This window comes from Pseudorca crassidens, chromosome 13, assembly GCF_039906515.1.
Source record: "Pseudorca crassidens isolate mPseCra1 chromosome 13, mPseCra1.hap1, whole genome shotgun sequence".
NCBI lineage: Eukaryota > Metazoa > Chordata > Mammalia > Artiodactyla > Delphinidae > Pseudorca > Pseudorca crassidens.
The window spans coordinates 75,655,458-75,662,276 of record NC_090308.1 but is presented as its reverse complement, the minus strand read 5'-3'; positions in this window follow the sequence as shown (position 1 = coordinate 75,662,276).

The following is a 6,819-nucleotide window of genomic DNA, read 5'->3' as shown; positions in this document are numbered from 1 at the left end:
GACTATTACAAGAGACAAAGAAGGACACTACATAATGATCAAGGGATCATTCCAAGAAGAAGATATAACAATTGTAAATATTTATGCACCCAACGTAGGAGCACCGCAATACATAAGGCAAAGACTAACAGCCATAAAAGGGGAAATTGACAGTAACACAATCATAGTAGGGGACTTTAACACCCCACTTTCATCAATGGACAGATCATACAAAATGAAAATAAATAAGGAAACACAAGCTTTAAATGACACATTAAACAAGATGGAGTTAATTGATATTTATAGGACATTTCCATCCAAAAACAACAGAATACACATTCTTCTCAAGTGCTCATGGAACATTCTCCCAGATAGAGCATATCTTGGGTCACAAATCAAGCCTTAGTAAATTTAAGAAAATTGAAATTGTGTCAAGTAACTTTTCCGACCACAACGCTATGAGACTAGGTATCAAATAGAGGAAAATATGTGTAAAAAATACAAACACAAGGTGGCTAAACAATACACTACTTAATAACCAAGAGATCACTGAAGAAAGCAAAGAGGAAATCAAAAAATACCTAGAAACAAATGACAATGAAAACACGACGACCCAAAACCTATGGGATGCAGCAAAAGCATTTCTAAGAGGGAAGTTTATAGCAATACAATCCTACAATCCTACCTAAGAAACAAGAAACATCTCAAATAAACAACCTAACCTTTTACCTAAAGCAATTAGAGAAAGAAGAACAAAAAACCCCAAAGTTAGCAGAAGGAAAGAAATCATAAAGATCAGATCAGAAAGAAATGAAGGAAACAATAGCCAAGATCAATAAAACTAAAAGCGGGTTCTTTAAGAAGATAAACAAAATTAATAAACCATTAGCCAGACTTATCAAAAAAAATGGGAGAAGACTCATATCAATAGAATTAGAAATGAAAAAGGAGAAGTAACAACTGACACTGCAGAAATACAAAGGATCATGATAGATTACTACAAGCAACTATATGCCAATAAAATGGACAACCTGGAAGAAATGGACAAATTCTTAGAAACGCACAACCTTCTGAGACTGAACCAGGAAGAAGTAGAAAATATGAACAGACCAATCACAAGCACTGAAATTGAAACTGTGATTAAAAATCTTCCAACAAACAAAAGCCCAGGACCAGATGGCTTCACAGGCAAATTCTATCAAATATTTAGAGAAGAGATCACACCTATTCTTCTCAAACTCTTCCAAAATACAGCAGAGGGAGGAACACTCCCAAACCATTCTACGAGGCCACCATCTCCCTGATACCAAAACCAGACAAGGATGTCACAAAGAAAGAAAACTACAGGCCAATATCACTGATGAACATAGATGTAAAAATCCTCAACAAAATACTAGCAAACAGAATCCAACAGCACATTAAAAGGATCATACAACATGGTCAAGTGGGGCTTACCCCAGGAATGCAAGGATTCTTCAATATATGCAGATCAATCAACGTGATACACCATATTAACAAATTGAAGGAGAAAAACCATATGATCATCTCAATAGATGCAGATAAAGCTTTTGACAAAATTCAACACCCATTTATGATAAACACCCTCCAGAAAGTGGGCATAGGTGGAACGTTTCTCTACATAATAAAGGGCATATATGACAAACCCACAGCCAACATCATCCTCAATGGTGAAACAGCACTGAAACCATTTCCACTAAGATCAGGAACAAGACAAGGTTGCCCACTCTCACTACTATTATTCAACATAGTTTTGGAAGTTTCAGCCACAGCAATTAGAGAAGAAAAGAAATATAAGGAATCCAAATCGGAAAAAAAGAAATAAAGCTGTCACTGTTTGCAGATGACGTGATACTATACATAGAGAATCCTAAAGATGCCACCAGAAAACTACTAGAGCTAATCAATGAATTCGGTAAAGTAGCAGTATACAGAATTAATGCACAGAAATCTCTTGCATTCCTATACACTAATGATGAAAAATCTGACAGTGAAATTAAGAAAACACTCCCATTTACTATTGCAACAAAAAGAATAAAATATCTAGGAATAAACCTACCTAAGGAGACAAAAGACCTGTATGCAGAAAATCGTAAGATACTGATGAAAGAAATTAAAGATGATACCAACAGATGGAGAGATATACCATGTTCTCGGATTGGAAGAATCAACATTGTGAAAATGATTGCACTACCAAAAGCAATCAACAGATTCAATGCAATCCCTATCAAACTACCAATGGGATTTTTCACAGAACTAGAATTAAAAATTTCAGAATTTGTATGGAAACACAAAAGACTACAAATAGCCAAAGCAACCTTGAGAAAGAAAAATGGAGCTGGAGGAATCAGGCTCCCGGACTTCAGACTATACTACAAAGCTACAGTAATCAAGACAGTATGGTACTGGCATAAAAACAGCAATATAGATCAATGGAACAGGATAGAAAGCACAGAGATAAACCCACACACATATGGTCACCTTATCTTTGATAAAGGAGGCAAGAATATACAATGGAGAAAAGACAGCCTCTTGTATAAGTGATTATCGGAAAACTGGATAGCTACATGTAAAAGAATTAAAGTAGAACACTCCCTAACACCATACACAAAAATAAACTCAAAATGGATTAAAGACCTAAATGTAAGGCCAGACACTATGAAACTCTTAGAGGAAAACATAAGAAGAACACCCCATGACATAAGTCACAGCAAGATCCTTTTTGACCCACCTCCTAGAGAAATGGAAATAAAAACAAAAATAATCAAATGGAACTTAATGAAACTTCAAAGTTTTTGCACAGCAAAGGAAAGCATAAACAAGATGAAAAGACAACCCTCAGAATGGGAGAAAATATTTGCAAATGAAGCAACTGAAAAAGGATTAATCTCCAAAAGTTACAAGCAGCTCATGCAGCTCAACATTAAAAAAACAAACAACCCAATCCAAAAATGGGCAGAAGACCTAAATAGACATTTCTCCAAAGAAGATATACAGACTGCCAACAAACACATGAAAGAATGCTCAACATCATTAATCATTAGAGAAATGCAAATCAAAACTACAATGAGCTATCATCTCACACCAGTCAGAATGGCCATCATCAAAAAATCTAGAAACAATAAATGCTGGAGAGGGTGTGGAGAAAAGGGAACCCTCTTGCACTGTTGGTGGGAATGTAAATTGATACAGCCACTGTGGAGAACAGTATGGAGGTTCCTTTAAAAACTAAAAATAGAATTACCATACAACCCAGCAATCCCACTACCGGGCATATACCCTGAGAAAACCATAATTCAAAAAGAGTCATGTACCGCAATGGTCACTGCAGCTCTATTTACAATAACCAGGACATGGAAGAAACCTAAGTGTCCATCAACAGATGAATGGATAAAGAAGATGTGGCACATATATACAATGCAATATTACTCAGCCATAAAAGAAACGAAATTGAGGTATTTGTGAGGTGGTTGGTCCTAGAATCTGTCATATGGAGTGAAGTAGGTCAGAAAGAGAAAGAGAAATACCGTATGCTAACACATATATATGGAATCTAAAAAAAAAAAAAAAAAAAAAAGTCATGAAGAACCTAGGGGGAAGACGGGAATAAAGACACAGACCTACTAGAGAATGAACTTGGACTGAGGATAGGGGGAGGGGGAAGGGTAAGCTGTGATAACGTGCGAGAGTGGCATGGACATCTATAGACTACCAAACGTAAAATAGATAGCTAGTGGGAAGCAGCCACATAGCACAGGGAGATCTGGTTGGTACTTTTTGATCACCTAGAAGGGTGGGATATGGAGGGTGGGAGGGAGGGAGATGCAAGAGGGAAGAGATGTGGGGACATATGTATATGTATAACTGATTCACCTGTTATAGAGCAGAAACTAACACACCATTGTAAAGCAATTATTCTCCAATAAAGATGTTTTAAAAAACACAAACAAACAAAAGAATTATAAAAAGAGACCAGCGTGATTCAGATCTGGGTGTGCATCAAAGAATGTTTTGTGTACAACTACTATAGATTATGAAATGTCCTACATTATGCTATAAGATGAACTCTACTGTGGTTGCAAATATACATTCATAAGGAAAAATACAGCTTTAGTTTTTCTACATATATTTTTACGTCACTAGATAATACTGATCCTATATCTATAGTTTAGTTTCTGCTGAAATAATTCCATACCACATTATACCAATGTAGAACCAAAATTTCCAGGTCACAACTGATTCTCCTGTTATTTTAAATCATAATTCATAAAAATATACCTATACACACACACACAAAAAATTAAATCGCCTAATACCAAATGATAAGATTCGACTTAAGAAAGTCCACTAAGATCTGTGCAGTGTCAAAGCGCCCTCCTGTGGCTCCTTTTGCCAGAGTTGTTTGCATCGACTGGGTTACTTGTTAGTTAATGAACCCATTGCTTACGCCCACATGACCCAGATACAATAAATTTCTTGGTCATTGCTAAAACTGTAGAAGAACTACAATCAAGAACCTCTCTTGTAAGCCATGTGTAAAATTTTATGTCTACTGTTATTTCTCCTGACTTCAAACAACCCGAAAGCTCAACTAATGTTGAAATGCAATTGTCTTGGTCTACCTTCGGCTTACTACCTTTATAAGAAAGAGATAAATCATAAACAAATGAGTTGATATAAAGATTTTGTTTTTAGAAATATGTAGACTATGACTTATTAGGGACTGGAAGAATTCAACCAAACTGTACATCTTTTGTCTAGATCGTTGATTGTTGATTTGATATTATATAAACAAATAAATATATTTACATTGCAAGTCACTATATTCATCTGGTAATTAAGTGTACCAAGAAGTAAATACATTATACCTCTGTTGCTTATCTGTATATCCTTTTCCTTTTTTGCTTATACGTATTTCTTTTTTTTAAATTGAAGTATAGTTGATATACAATATTATATGCCTCAGGTGTACAATATTCAAAATTTTTAAATGTTGTATGCCATTTATAGTTATTACAAAATATTGGCTAGATTCCCTGTGTTGTACTGTATATCCTTGCAGCTTATCTATTTTATGCACAGTGGTTTGTATCTCTTAATCCATACCCCTATCTTTCCCTCCCCCCTTCCTTCTCCCTACTAGTAACCACTAGTTTGTTTTCTGTATCTGTGAGTCTGTTTCTGTTTTACTATATACATTCATTTATTTTTTAGATTCCACATGTAAGTAATATCATACAGTACATGTCTTTCTTTGTCTGACTTATACTGTATAGCACAGGGAATTATAGCCTTTACCTTGTAATAACTTTTAATGGAGTAAATGTGTAAAAATACAGAATCACTATACTGTATTCCTGAGACTAATATAATATTGTAAATCAACCATACTTCAATAAAAAAAGAGATGTAAATGCATGCTTATAAATGTTCAGAAATTTTTATAAGAAATGATGAACAAGTGTTCTTCTGGGCGATTCACTTGGGTGACAGAAGCCTGGTAGGAAGTACATTATACTTTTTTGTGTTGCTTGAATTTTACCATTAGCCTGTATTAATTTATTTAAGTACTTTTAATGAGTTTCAGTACCTTGTCCATCAATTCACTTAACAGGTATTATTAATAGCCAACATAATGAGGAAGAAACTTGTGCCAGAGGCAGAGATGTTGATGACTAACACTGACTTGGGTGCTGTCCTCATGTAGCTTACAGTCTATCTGGGCATGCAGATAATAGACAAATAATTACAAGTATAATATCAAGAACTAATGTAAGTAGGAAATAAAGGTGCTGGCCAAAGGGAGTTATTCTCAAGACCGTAGTGACAATCCTTAGTTTTCCAAAAATTGAATTTTGACAGGTATCATTTCCATGTTGTATCTTTATTTTACTCTAAATCCTTTTTAAAACTTAACTTTTGAAATTGTGTTGTGCTTTCAGGAAAGCTCTCTTATGCGAATAAACATATTAATTGAACCTCATTTCTACCTCCTTAAACAGGTTTATTCTAAAAATTATCTTATACCTTTGTATTACCATATATGGGCAATCAAAAGGCACCTTCTAAAAAGCAACCTTTTCAATGTTTCAGGTACTTTAGCAGTCAATTCAAGCCTCAGCACCAAAAACTTAATTGCATGTACAACAATCAGTCATTGCTCCAGTATGCCTAAAATCTCTCACGAATAGTACCACATACAAGATTAGCTGCATGTTCTCCTCTGAAATTCATGAGAATAAAGTAGGAGTGTGGGAAAGGGAGTGGCCTGGAATGAGACATTCCTCAATATGAATGCCAACTCTGTCCCTTATTTACTCAGTTACTTATATTCTCATCTGTAAAATAGGTAATATGTGCTGACAGTATGTACTGCAAAGGATTATTTGATGATTCCTTGAGATAACATTATGTAAAGCATCTACTACTGGAATGGAAACCATTGCTATTGTATTAGTTTGCATATGGCAATGACTATCTGGAATATTTTTTTCTCTTGTGAGTTTTACACTTCATTTTTTAATAGACTTTGTTGAATAGCAAGAAAAGAGATGAACAATAAAAACACTTCCCACAAAAATCCACTATTATTTTTACTCCTCATAGCCAATGGCACTCTAATTCATTGTAGCCTACAATATAGAGACTCAGAGGTAGCCATAGAGTAGACCTGAGGGCTCCCCCGCAGCAGCTCTAGACAGCCTTAAGCTGCCTAAGGTGTCAGCTGTATTCAGCGGCAGCACAGGGCTGGAAGAGCTAATTCCCAGATCTTATTTTACCATAGGTGGCATGATCATGGGCAACAGCTTGCATCTCTAGTTT